Source organism: Camelus bactrianus, chromosome 9 (genome assembly GCF_048773025.1).
Source record: "Camelus bactrianus isolate YW-2024 breed Bactrian camel chromosome 9, ASM4877302v1, whole genome shotgun sequence".
NCBI lineage: Eukaryota > Metazoa > Chordata > Mammalia > Artiodactyla > Camelidae > Camelus > Camelus bactrianus.
In genome coordinates, this window is record NC_133547.1 from 69,840,286 (window position 1) to 69,855,148 (window position 14,863).

At 40.0% G+C, this 14,863-nt stretch overlaps 1 protein-coding gene and 1 pseudogene across 3 annotated transcripts in view; one reads left to right on the forward strand and one right to left on the reverse strand.

Annotated features, from left to right (window-relative positions):
* Positions 1 to 14,863, reverse strand: part of CCL22 (C-C motif chemokine ligand 22) — a 67,667-nt gene that overhangs the window by 24,862 nt on the left and 27,942 nt on the right. Inside the window, exon 1 of one of the 3 annotated variants that reach the window (XM_074370687.1) lies at positions 3,665 to 3,911. The exons of the other annotated variants lie outside the window; for them this stretch is intronic. The gene's annotated coding sequence lies outside the window, so the exon portion shown is untranslated. Of the gene's footprint in view, positions 1 to 3,664; positions 3,912 to 14,863 lie in introns of those variants that run through there. 3 annotated transcript variants of the gene reach the window in all.
* On the forward strand, positions 5,344 to 5,683 carry LOC141578762 (pancreatic progenitor cell differentiation and proliferation factor pseudogene; annotated as a pseudogene).

Consider the following 14,863-nt stretch of genomic DNA (forward strand, 5'->3'; position numbering starts at 1 on the left):
AATGGATTTTTAAAAACATGATCCCACTATATTAATGTCTACAAGAGACATACTTGAGAGCCAAATATGCATACAGGTTGAAAATAAAAGGATGAAAAAGATGTATCATGCAAATAGACATATAAATGCAAAAGAGAGCTATGGTACCTATATTAATATCAGGTAAAATAGACTAAGAGTAAATTTGTTACTAACATCAAATAAGGATATTTTATAGTGATAAAAGGGTAAGTCAGGGAGACAACCATTATAAAATATTTATTCATCTAATAACAGTACCCCAAAATACACAAAAAACAAACTGACAGAATCAAAGGGATAATTCAACAATAGAGACTTCAGTGCCCTATTTTCAATAATTAATATAAATAGGTAGAAGATCAATAAGAAAACAGAAGACATGAAAAACACTATAAAACAACTGGACCTTACAGGCATCTAGGGAAACACAACAACACACAGCAGACAACAACAGCAGAATACACATTCTTCTCAAATGTACACAAAACATTCTTCACGATGTACCGTAAGTTAGTAAAACAAGCCTCAATAAATTTTAAAAGACTGAAATGATTCAAAATGTGTTTTCCAACCACAACTGAATAAAATAACAGAAAAATTTTTGGAAATTCAGAAATACATGAAAATTAAACAACAAATTCCTGAAAACCAGTGAGTAAAAAAGAAATCACAGGGGAAATGAGAAAATACTTTGAACTGAATGCAAACAAAACACAAAACATCAAAACTTAGGGGATACAGCTAAAACAGTGCATAGAGGGAAGTTTACAACCATAAATGCCTATATTTAAAAATGAGAATGATCTCAAATCAATAACGTACACTTCCATCATGAGAAACTAATTTTTAAAAAAAGAGCAAAATAAATCCAAAACAAGCTGCAGGAATGAAATAATATAAAGTGGAAATAAATAAAATAAATACTAGAAAAACAACAAAGAAAATCAATGAAACCAAAGGCTGGTTCTTTGAAACTATTAACAAAACTGACAAACCTTCAGCTAGACTGACCCAGGTGAAAAGAGAGGACATATATTAATAAAATTGGAATGAATGAGGAGATACGACTACCCAGAAAATACTATGAGCAGTTGTGTAACAACAATTTAGATAACCTAGATGAAATGGACAAGTTCCTAGAAAGACACAAACTACCAACACTAAGAAAGAAATTGAAAGTCTGAACAGATAACAAGCAAAAAGATTGGATTAGGAATCAAAAAGTTTCCCACAAAGAAGAGGCCAGGCCCAGAAGGCTTCAGTGGTGAACTCTGACAAGAGTTTAAGGGAGACTTAATATCAATCCTTCTCAAACACTTTAAAAAATAAGAGGGAATATTTCCCAACTTATTCTATTGAGATAGGCTGGGACTTGGGACCTGGGACCCTTTATTGAAGTGCTTGCACCTGGACAAATGCCTCCTCCAGCAACAGAGCACAGAGAAATTATAAGGGACTAAAAACAACTGCATGCATGGGCAGTTGGGGCAAATTATGAACAGTAAGATGCAAAAAGGCCAAAACCCAAGTACCACTTCTGAGGTGCCAGAAGCAAAAGCAAAGTACTGTGGCATGATTCCTGCACCCAACACCACCAAGGGGGTGGGAAGCCCAACTAAGCCACCCATCTGGCCTGACCCATGCTCAACCCATTTAAGGAATCAACCCACCCTCCTTGGAGAGCAAGCAAGGGCACCTGTTTCTTATTTTCGCTCCCTTGTGCTGCAGCGCAAGCCTCAATAAAGCCTTGCCAGAATTTCTTATCTGACCTTTTATCAATTTCTATTGATTAAAGAGCCCAAGGACCTGGGTCAGGAACACTGTGAGACCAATATTACTCTGATACCAAAACCAGGAAAAGAGATCACAAAACTAAGGGAAAAAACAAAAAAACAAAAAAACCTAGGAAGACTAAGATAAACAACATCCCTTTGTGACTCCAAATACAAAAATTCTTTAAAAAAAAATTTTAGCAAACCAAATCCAGCAAAATATAGAAAGGATTAACTATGATCAAGCGGAATTTATCTCAGGAATACACGGTTAGTTTAACATACAAAAAAACAATCAATGCAATACACCATACTAACAGAACAAAGGACAAAAAACACACGATCATCTCAATAGACACAGAAAAAGAATTTGGCAAAATCCAACACCTTTTCATGATTTAAAAAAATACACTGCAAATGAAAAATACAAAGGAACTTTCTCGATTAATTAAGGGCATCTATGAAAAAAACACAGCTAATTCATACTTAATGGTGAACGACTGAATACTTCCTCTTTGAGATTCGGAACAAGACAAGGATTTCTGCTCTGGTCACTTTAATTCAGCGTTTCACTGGTTCTAGCCAGGAAATTAGGCAACAAAGATTAATGAGCCATCACTTCCCAGAAGGGAATAAGTAAACTATCCCCATTTGCAGATGTCATGATCTTGCATACAGAAAATCCTAAGGGGACTACAAAAATACCAAAACAAACAAAACCCTAGTAGAAACAGCAGTAGTAAAGTTGATTGCAGAGCAGAAAATCAATAAAAATCATCTGAACTTCTATACACTTACGAACAATCCAAAAATGAACAACTTCATTCGTAACAGTATCAATAAGAATAAAATACTTTGGAATGAAACAAACATGAACAGTGAAAATTATGTCATTGCCAAGAGTAAAAGAAATCCAAATAAACAGACATTCTGTGTCTAAAGACATTCTGTGTCATTATTTATAGAAAATTCTCTTCTATTTGATCAATAGATCTAACTCAATCCTTATAAAAATCCAAGAAAGTCCTTTTTTCCACAGAGATTGATTAGCTGTTTCTAAAATTTGTATTAAAAGACAAATGGCTTAGAATAACAAAAACAATCTTGAAAAAGAATAACAAAATTAGAGGACATAATTTCCCAATTTCAAAACTTAGTACATGAAAACGAATATATGTATGTTCACATGTGACTGAAGCATTGTGCCGTACACCAGAAATCGACACAACATTGTAAACTGACTATACTTCAATAAAAATACATACATACCAAAAGGAACTTACTATAAACTACAGTAATAAAGAGAGTGTGGACTGTAAATCTTAAAAAAAAAAAAAAAAAGCTATGAGGATATATTGCACAACACAGGGAATATAGCAAATGCATTATAACTCTAAATGATATATAATCTTTAAAATTGTAAATCACTATATTGTATATTTGTAACTTATATAATGTTGTGTATCAACTATATGTCAATTAAAAAAAAATTCTCAATAAAGAGAGTGTAGAACTGAATAAGGATGGACATATAGATCAATACCAGAAGTGAAAGCCCAGAAATGAACACTTAACATTTATAGTCAAATTATTTTCAAGAAAGGAACCAAGAGACAACTGGATACCTATATGCAAAAGAATGAAGTTGGACCCCGTACATCACACTGTTCACAAAATTTAACTCAAAATGGTCAGAAACCTAAATGTAGAGTTAAAACTATAAATCTCTTAGGACAAAATCTTTGTGACCTTGGGTTAGGCAAGGGTTTTGTCACCAGAAAAGCCCACTGGGGTCCCACGGGAAAGTAAGATACACTCTGGGTGATAAGATAGGGTCTAACTTCTTTTGTGCTTAGTCTAGTTTCACTTGCCTGTAGGGCGCCCTGTGCGGAGGCCTTGCACCTAGCACCGTGGATTAGTCTCCAGCGCAGAACTGCTGCACGCAACACCCGGACTTGGCGAGCCTTCTGGACAAACACTGAACTTCACACGTCAATTCAAGATGGCGGCAGCGGCCGTGTGCATGAGGCGGAAAGCCCCATAAAAAGACCGGCAGGACCTCTAAGCAGGGCCGCTGCTCTCCTCCCAGCACCAACCGGTTCCCCGGCTCAGAAGCTTTATCTCACTTTCTGCCTCTAAAGCGGCTAACTTACACCTAGAATTCTATTGGTTCCCTGAGCTCACTTCTGATTGGTTACTTCCTTCACTTCTGATTGGTTATCTCTCTCACTTCTGATTGGTTATTACTCTCACTCTTGATTGGCTATTAATCTCACTTCTGATTGGTCCACTTTCCTAACTTCTGATTGGTCCATTTGTAGTACTTCATTTGCATGGAGCTCACTCCTGATTGGTCTATTTCTACAAAGCTTATTTCTGGTTGGTCAACTTCTGTTGTACGGTATTTGCATGTGATGTTGCAAAGTGTAAAATTTGCAGCCTATCAAAGGCCTGTGTAAAGCTACGGTCAGGGTCTAGAGCTTGAAGTGTTAAGTCATTCGGGTTTGCTGGCGTAATAAAGTTGAGTTCTCCAACTCCCTGAGTGCTGCTTGGTTTCTCGCCTGGGTCCAGATTGCTGTCACAACGGAGCTGTAACCCATTTTTCCGCAACACGCGGAGACTGCGCCTGTCACTGAGAACTGGAGGGTGAGCAGCACAGCTGGGCCTGCACCCAACCCACAAGAACTTTGCCCCTTTCCATGGACAGGAGCCCTATGAAGCAGCCCCACCCCACAGCTTATGGGGGAGAGCTCCACGCTCTAGAGCAGAAGCTGGTATTTCATGCTTTGGTCAAGGAATCAAATTCCTTTGCTTCTGAACCAGATTCAGTCCCATTCTGTTGACTTGAACAACATGGAGCAGGAGGACCCTGTTGAGGCTCAGCTCATCAAAAGGGTCACTAATACAAAATAGATAAACGTTAAGGTCCTACAGGATAGCACCAAGAACTATGTTCAATATCTTGTAATAGGCTATAATGAAAAAGAATATTAAAAGGATATATATACATATACATGCATAACTGAATCACTATGCTATACACCAGAAATTAACGCATTCTAAACTGACTACTTCAATTAAAAAAATTTGAATGTGACAATGAATATGTGTATGTTCATGTATAACTGAAAAATTGTGCCCTAAACTGGAAATTGACACATTGTAAACTGACTATAACTCAATAAAATGAAATTAAATAAATTTTAAAAATAAAAATTTTTTAAATTAAAAAAGTAACAGTTTCTTAGATACAAGAGCAAAAGCAAGTTTGTAAAATTAATAAACTGAAATTCATCAAAATATAAAACATTACAAGTCACCATGAAGACAATCTAATCACTAGAAGGAAATGTTTGCAAATACTGTATCTGCTTAAACATGTATATCTAAAATATATAGGACACTTTAGTGGGTCGTGGAGCGGTCGCTCGCAGTCCCCTTTGCAAATGGGCTCCATGGCCTAGCATCCGTGTCCCCTTCACCTGTGACTGTGCGCCGAGGCCTGTGAGGGGTCGCTGCCCAGGTTTCCAACCAGCCCACAAGCAAGGGCATGGCAACCATCCCCTCCAGCGGCTCGCTCGCTCGGGGCCACCCCCGACTACTACCGGGGCCACCTGGGTTCCACTTGCAGTATCAGCTGCTGCGGAGGTGCAGGGTACCATCCCCCACTGCCCAGGGCTCCCCAAGCTGACCCATGACACTGGTGGGCTAGCTTCTTTTTCGGGAAGTCCACTCTCGCATTCATTGCCACAGTGTTGGAGTCCCCAGAGCACTCGAAATTGCCCCAGGCCTCCACTTGTACGACCACCTGTGACCTGGCTTGGGAAGCCATGGGGAAGCAGTAGCCTGGTGGCCAGCCTGGCAAAACCAACTCCAGGCCCCCATCCTGAGTGGCCGCCACCAGCTGCCAGGCTTCCTTCCAAGGCGCTAGGCTCATAAGAGCATGGTCCCCACCCCACCAACCCCACCCCCAGCCTAAGCAGGCTACAGCCAGCGGAAACAGTTGGGTTCTTTTAATATCAAAATAGCAAAACACCAAAAAAGGAAATTGAGAGAACCCCACCCTTTACTACCCAAGCCACACAAGAGATTTCCTGAAACCTCATAACCCTATGCCTTGCACCAGTAGAAAATAAACTCCAAGCAGCCATCAAAAAAATAAAATAAAATAAAATATATAGGACACTTTAATAGAATATGACTCAACAAAAAGACAAGTAATCCAATTTAAAAACAGGCAAAGTAACTGAATAGATATTTCACCAAAGAAGCTATATGAACATCCAACAAGCATATAAGATGTTCAGCATTGTTAGTCATTAGAGAGATGTCCACCACAATGAGATATCACTTCATACCACAAGAATGACTATAATCAAAAGAAGAAAGATAATAACAAGCAAGGATGAAACTAGAATCCTCAATAAATTGGTGGAAATGTAAAGTTTGGCAGTGTCATAAGAAATTTTCTATATGACCCAGCAATTGCACTCCTAGGAACATTTACCCAAGAGGGTAAGGAAAACATGTGTCCACACAAAAACTTGTGTATGAATATTCATAGCAGCATTATACACAATAGACAAAAAGTGGAAACAACCCAAATGTCCATCAATGGATGAATGAACAAATAAAATTTATTATACACACATGATGGAATACTATTCAGCTATAAAGAGGAATGAAGTGCTAATACATGTTAAAACATGGACAAGTGTCAAAAACATTATGCTAAGTGAAGTAGCCAGACATAAAAGGCCACACACTGGATGATTCCCTGTATGTGAGATGTCCAGAAAAGGCAAATCTATAGAGACAGTAAGTAATTTAGTAGTTGACTGGGGCTGGGGATGGGGAAAGGGGAGTGACTGCAAATGAGCATGAGGGATCTTTCTGGGGTAGTGGAATGTTCTAAAACTTAATTGTGGTGATGGTTGCACAACTCTGTACATTTGTTAAAAATTATTGAGTTGTACACTTTAAAATAAAAAGACCTGGCAAAAACAAAAACAATGAAAAAAGAATATACAATTTCTTCATCCATTCTACTGTTGATAAACATTTGGGTAGTTTGCAGGTTGGAGCTATTATAAATGCTGCTGCTATTGACATTCTTGTATATGTCATTTGGTGGGCATATGTACACATTTCTCTTAGGTGTATATCTAAGAGTAGAATTTCCAGGTTATAGGATATGCATTTATTCTGCTTTAGTAAGTACTGCCACAGGATTTTCCCAGGTCTTCTACCAATTTACATCTTCATCATCAGTGTGTGAAATTTCTAGTTGCCTTGCTGACACTTGGCATTATCTGTCATTTCCTTTTCAGCCATTCTGATGGGTGTGTCGTGGTACCTCATTATGGTTTTAATTTGCATACCCCTGGTGACTCATGAAATTGAACGCCATTTCAAGTTTGTTTTGGTATTTTTGCCACTTGGAAATTTTCTTTGTGAAATGGCTGGTTCAAGAATTTTTACCCCTCTTCCCCTCAAAGTAGTCTGTCATTTTCTCATTGATTTTTGTGGGAGTTCTCTATATATTCTGGATAAGATGTGTTTTTTCAATACCGCTCTCTGACTCGACTTTTCACTTTCTTAACAGTGTCTTTTGATGAACACATTTTTGCTTTAATGTGGTCTAATTTACCCATTTTTTTTCTTATCATTAGTATTGTTTTATATTCCCAGTTAAGAGATCGTCTCCTACTTTTACGTCATGAAGGTATTTTCTTGTTTTCTTCTAAAGTATTTATTGTTTTACCTTTCACATTTATATCAACAACCAAGCTGAAATTGATTTTATATATATAGTTTGAGGTAATGGGTCAATAGTCCTTATTTTTTTTCCCATTTGGATAATTGATTGATATGACACTTTATTTTGTTTTATTTTGTTTTATTTTTTTAAGCGCAGCAGCTTTATAGTAAGTCTTGAATCTGATGAGCATGTCTTCCAACTTTGCTTTTCTTCGTCAGAATTGCTTTGGCCATTCTTGGTCTCCTGTCTCTCCATTGAAATTTTAGAATCTGCTTGTAATAAAAGCCATCCTGAGGAGGGAAAGTCTAGTGCAGTGGGTTCAATCCCCAGTACCTCCATTAAAAATAAATAAATAAACCTAATTACCTCCGCCCAACAAATTTTTTTAAATAAAAAATAGAAATAAATAAAAGTATTTTTAAAATTTAAAAATCCTTTTTAAAAAAAGCCATCCTGGGAACAAACAATCCTAAACTTTGTATGGAACAACAAAAGACCCCAAATAGCCAAAGCAATCTTGAGAAAGAGCAAAGCTGGAGGCATTATGATCTTTGATTTCAAACTACATTACAAAGCTATAGCCATATAGTAAATGAAATCTTGCCACTTGCAAACACTCTGACGGACCTTGAGGGCATTATGCTAAGTGAAATGTCAGACAGAGAAAGACAAATATATATGATGTCACCTATATGCAGAATTTAAAAAAAAAAAACAAGCTTATACAGAGAACAGATTGGTGGTTGCCAGAGGCAGGAGGCGGGTGGACAAAAGGGTGAAGGGGGCAAAAAAGTTACAAACTTCCAGTTATAAAATTAATAAGTCATGGGGATCTAATAGTCAGCATGATGATGACTATAGTTAATAATATTACATTGCCTATTTGAAAGTTGCTAAGAGAGTCAACCTCAAAAGTTCTCATTACACACCCAAAAAAATTGTAGCTATGCATGGTGACAGATGTTAACTAGTTTTATTGTGGTGATCATTTCACAAAATATACAAATATTGAATCACTATGTTGTACACCTGAAACTAATATAATACATCTCAATTATACTCAATAAAATTTTATTAATTAAAAAAATAAGTTTATTCTTAAATATGAAGAGAAGAAAATGTCTCAAGTGATTATGGAAAAACATTTTTCCAGTAACATTTAAAAATAATAATCTGCAAGTAAATTGTAAACATCATGACACTCCATTTTAAAAAAATGTATAGTCAGTGAGTCACACATGTAGTGAATTGTGTAACAGACCTGGAGCACTAGTGTTTTAAAACCTACTTTGAAGCTGGGAAAAGCCTGGTTTTCAAACAGAGGCAGGATGTATCTTCATTTATGTCTGCATGTAGAAACTTTTTCCCACATCAGATTTATAGAGATATTTCTTAAAAGCCATATGAAACAAATTTTAGGCAGTGTTCTCTCAGTGAATGGAAGTTATACTCAGTGACGACACTCCATTCTTAAATACTTCAAACACATAGCTTTCTTTCAAGAATAAAGACATTCTATATTTTTGAAAATTTTTAGTGGGATTGCCTTAAATCTATAGATCAATTTGAAGAAATGAGAAGTAGACTCTTTATAATACTGAGTCTTTCAATCTATTTTCATGGTATATTCCGCCATCCATTTACCTTTTCTTTATTTTTTTTTTCAAAACTACTTTGCAGTTTTCAATGTTGAAGTCTTGCACAACTTTCATTAGATACATTTCTATCTTTTAAGTTAGTTATGGTATTATATAACATTTTAAATTTCCAGTTACAATTTTAAAATGGTCTCATCTTTAAGTATCTATTTACATGTTGCTCATTTATAGAAATAAAATCAGCTTTTGAATATTGACCTTGAGTGCAGCAACCATGCTAAATTTACTTATCGATTCCAATAGCTTCTGTAAATTCTTTTGGAAACTTCTCTGTACCCAATCATGTCATATGAATAATGATAGCTTTATTTCTTCCTTTCTAATTCTTATGCCTTTTATTTCTTTTTCTTGACTTATTGCACTGGGTATCATTCTAGTACAATGTTAAAGAGAAGTGGTGAGAGTGACCTAAATCACTTATCCAGTATACTATCCTATTTGTAGGAAAAAGGGGTACTGGGGCTATATGAGCATATATGTTTAGAATCTTTGAATCTTTCTGGAAAGATATGCTTATGCCTGGTAACCTGTCACTAAGGCAGCAACTGATGGGACTAGGGTTTAAATCTAGAGCCAACGGCAACCACCCTAGTGGCCAATGTAATGGGTTGGTTGGAGAACTCAAACCAATAGGCATGCTCTGAAATGGAAGGAAAACCTGTCTCATCAGACTTTAAAACCCAGAGAGCAGAATCACAGCCAAATTCTCACACCAGGAAAGAGAGTCCCAAATGGGATGCAGGAATGGGGGCTTGTACCATTATTTAGAAGGGAACATGGCCCAGAGAAAAGATTCTTCCCTCTAATTAGGTTTTCTGGGCATTTCATGGCTCTGCTTTCCTATTGCTTTCTCTTGGGACTTTTCATCCACATCTCAGAAACTCTCAAATCACAAATCACTATAAAAATTATTATTGAAGATAGCAACAAGTTTATACTGTATAGCACAGGGAACTATATTCAGTATCTTGTAGTAACCTACGGTGAAAAAGAATATGAAAACTAATATATGTATGTTCCTGTATGACTGAAGTATTGTGCTGTACACTGGAAATTGACATATTGTAAACTGACTACACTTTAATAAAAATATATTGTTGAAGAAAATGGCAAGAGTAGTTACCTCTGGGAAATGTAACTGGGGGTCAGGAGACAGGGAGAGAGGTTTGGTTTTTACTGTTATATCATGCATACATGTTATGGGCTGAATATCTGTATGATTCCAAAATTCCTATGCTGAAATCTAATCCCCAATGTGATGTTGGAAGTGGGGCCTTTGAGAGGTACTTAGGTCCTGAGGGTGGAACACTCATGAATGGGATGAATGTCCTTATAAGAAGCTTGAAATCTAGTTCACTCTGTCTTTCCTCCACGTGAGGATACAATGAGAAGTTGGCGGTCTATACCCTGAAAGAAGCTCCCCACCAGGACCTCACCCTGCTGGCATCATGAATGCGAATTTTCAGCCTCTAAAACAGTAAGAAATAAATTTTTCTGTTGTTGATAAGCCACTCAATTCACATTATTTTGTCATAGCAGCTGAGCTAACATGTAATACTGATTCAAAACCAAATCTAGTATCTATTTATTTTATAATAATAAATAACTCAATTAGATGTTAAATTACCACTCAGTTGAAAAGACAGTTATGGGGAAAGCACCCCTCTCCGAGAGTGTGTGTGAGTGTCAGTCCATCTTCCCAAAACCCAATGTGCTTCTGATGTGGAGAAGAGAGTGGCACAGAAGCCAAGACCTTCTCTGGGAAAGGAGTGAGCAGGAGCTGTGCTCAATGAGGGATGTGAGGAGGGGGAGCCATGGCTGACCTATGGAGACTGCAGAAGCAGCAGCCACAGAGTAAGACACAGACCCAGAGAGAAACTTGATCACAAAGACAGCAGGGTGCCGGAACAGGAAGTGGAGGACCCCCAGGGGATCCTTGGAGACAGTCCCATCTCCACAAGTCCCTATGACATATCTCCACCCCAGAAGTCATGAGCATGTCCTGTTCCTCAAAGACACTGGCTCAGGTGAGACTCTTCCACTGACCCTCAAACCATCTTGTGAAGGCGGCTGCCTCTTCTGGCTCCAGAACCCCCCAGGCTGGTCAAGGTGGGCTGGTGACTCTGGAGGCCTCCTGCCTGCCGTGGACCAGAGTAGGGGGCTGAGCGGCTCAAGGAAGCCCCAGTGCCACCCTGCCCTCCCCAGCTCTTCCCCAGCCCAGTTGTTTCTGGGCATTCCTTGTCCCTGCCTGGGAGGCCAAGGCAAATTCTTGCTGTGTTTACAAATGGCCATAAATATGTGACCTCCCTCTCCAGCTGACCGGTCTTGTAAGAGTTTTCTGGAGCCATTAGGCAAGAGGGCCCCTGCCTGGGTTGGAGGAATGTCTTTCCGCTCCATTTGGAGCAGCCCCCCTTGCTAGACTCCCACCTTCCAGGAGACTCCCCTCCACTCTCTTGTCCTAACTCCTGCAGTTGGATCTTAATCCTGCAGTTGGGACTTTCCAAAAGCCTCACTAGACCTATTCCCAGAATCTCCTCCTCTCCACGCCACCCATCAAGGAGCTGGAGCACTGCGTGAGGTAGGGAGAAGGTTTCTCAGAGCCCCGAAGAGTGAGAGGGAGCCAAGTGCAGAGGAAAGAACACTGGACCACCCTGAAATTCTCCCTGAACCCAGTTATGATGTTTATAATAACAGATGATCATATGTGCCTCACTCTTTTATGTGGATTAATTTATTTAATCCTCACAAAAATCCTCTCAAGTGGGTACTGTGGTTTTCCCCGTGTTAAAGAGAAGGAAACAGGCACTGGGACGTTAGGAGGCTTGCCGAGGTCTACAGCTGTAAGTGATAAAGCCAGGGTGCAAACCTAGGTAGTTCGATTCCAAAATTTAGGCTTTCGACTCAGGCATTCTACTGCCTCTCACAGTCCCTGGGCGAGATCCCAGCTCGGAGTTTTTGGTCATGCTGTTTCTTCCTCCTGGAGTGCTCCTACTCCCTTCTCCACTGGCAAGATGCACCCTTCCATGCCTACCCAAGTACTTCCCCTTCCTCTTCCAGAGAGCACTGCATGGCATCCTTCTCTGGCCACCAGTCTGCCACTTCCTTCCACCATGTGGTAGACACGCCATGTAGTCTTTGCCCAGTCGTGACATCACTCCCCACTGAGCCATAAGCGTTTCTAGGCAGGCCCTGGGCCTTGTCCATCATGGTGTCGCCAGCCTCAGGCACACAGCAGGCCTCTCCAAGAGTTGTTCAAAGTTCCAGATGGGGCTGGCCTCAGCCTCTGACTTTCTGCAGAACTTAGGATAAATCCCTGCCCTTCTCTGGCCTCCAAGTTTCCTGGGAGTAAGATTTTTCTCTGTTCCTTGGCTGCTGAAAGCCTCATCTCTCCTTGCCAGGGAAATCACCTGAGGACCTTCTCTCCATGCTCTAAAGGAGAGAGACTGGGAGCTGCTAGTTGGGCCAGCCTGAGGTTCTGAGATTGGCCTTGGACTGTCTTGGAGGAAAGTCTGAGTCACCTTCCTGTCTGGGGATAGAGTTTAACTGCTCTCTCTTTGGTGATTAAGTGTCAGAAAAGGTCCTGACCCCTCTATCCAAAGCTCCACTCTCCTGCTCAGTCCCTGAGGAGGAGGGTCATTCAGCTACAATACCGGGTTGATATTATCTGTTATTAAATATCATATACTATACCCCTACCCATTCATCCAGAGTGCTGCATATTTGCAAACCAGGGAGGCAGAGAGTGGATGGTTAAGACAACAGGCCGGGGTCGAGCCAGAGCTCCAGCTCCAGGGCTGCTGTGCCTGCCCCTCTTTGAGCCTCAGTTCCTCCATCTGTAAAATGGGACAAGTACCTTTCCTCGTGGGTCATTGTTGTGAAGAAAATACACGTAAGCCACACAGTCCGGGCAATGCTCAATGCCTGGCTTAGACCGTTGTATAAATAAAAAGATCCGTGAGCAACTTGGGAGCAAACAGCAGGTGTTCTGTTCACCTCCCTGCCCCCAGCAACCTCACACATGATAAATATCCAAAAGACCTAAGGAAATATTTCACTGTCAGCTCTGCCCCAGTGGCTGTGTGTCTTTGGGCAATCTGCTTTCCCTCTCTGGGCCCAGCCTCTTTGGGGGTTGATGTGAAGTTGCCTAAGCTCACACTTAATATCAATGCCCAAGGGAGTGGCAAGTAACATTAGGGACTCTGCGGTCAGCAGAACTGGCTGGTTTGATTTCCATCTCCTGCAATAACTAATTAACACAAAGTACTTTGACTCCTCTAAGCCTCAGTTTCCTGATCTGTAAAATGTGTCCAGTTTGTCCTTATTTCTCAGTATTATTTTGAAACTTGAAAACATGAAGACTGCTTGGCACAAACTCAGAACATTGTTAAGTGCTGAATTAATTAAAGATTATCTAAGGGTGAAAGGAGAAAGTGGTGGGGATATGGAAAGGATGGTTGTAAATCACATGTGAACCCAGAAGAGGCAGCAAACAATTCTAGCTGGTGAGGCGTGGAGAGGGAAGGTGACTTCTCCTTGGAGAAGAAGGGCCTGGAGGCACAAAGAGGGAAGGCGACCTACCCAATGCCACACAGCCATTGTGGCAGAGCGGAAGGGACTCAACAGCTCTGGCCCCAGTTTGGGCTGGGAGGCAGCGATCTGTTACAGGGTCAAGCAGGAGCTTACAGATGACCTCTGGGAAAGTCATGTGCTGTTCTTCATTGTGCACTCAGGAAGCTCCAATTTCTTCTCCTCTTTCTGAGAACAAAGGGCTCCTAAAACAAACGAATCTTGGTCTAAGCTCCATTTCACTCAGTGAATGAATTGTTTAAAATTATATCTCAGAGCAGACAGTTTACCTCTGCCAATTTCACCCTCCAATCTGCGGGATGTGCCCTAGACTCTGAGGCAGGACTGGGTTCAAGACTGCTCTGGGCCTCAGTTTCCCCTTCTACAGGTATTCGTGTCCTCTTGCAAACCACCACCAAGATATATTATTAAATGGTGTAGGGTGGGAAGTGGGGAGGAACAGTGCTGTGTGTATAAAAGACTACAGCCTTAGGACAGGAGGCAGGGGAATACCTGTAAGTATTTGCTTGAACATACAAAGATGTCCCAGAGGGCTGCATGAGGAACTGGTAGGAAAGGCTGCCCTGGGGGAAGGAAACTGGGGTCAAGATTGGAAGGAAAGTGTTTCACTTTTATTCTTTTGCACCTTTTGAAAGTCAAGTTATGTAAATATATGATGTAAACTAATTTTAAAGGTTTGGAAGCCAGCATTTTTTTTTAAATTATATAACAGTGACTGCAGTTTTGATTTCCTTTTCACACATTAAGGCTCAAAGAGGAAAATCCCAACAGGCAGGCTCTCTGGCCAGAGACTTCCTGATGTCAGTGGAAGAAGGCAGGAGGAAGAAAGGACAAATATGGTTCAACAAATTCAAAACTTACTTTGAAAAGTACAGAAAGAAAAGTGAAATCATTCTCTTTCCCTCCCCAGAGATAACCTCTGAAAATAGCTTTTTGTGATTCATTGTGGGTCAGAGGGGTGGGGACCTAAATAAATACAAACCAAAGGTAAGTAAAACAGACATTATGAAAGGCAAGTTTCCATTTAACTTAACACTTCTGTCTGGTAGGAGCTATGTCTATGG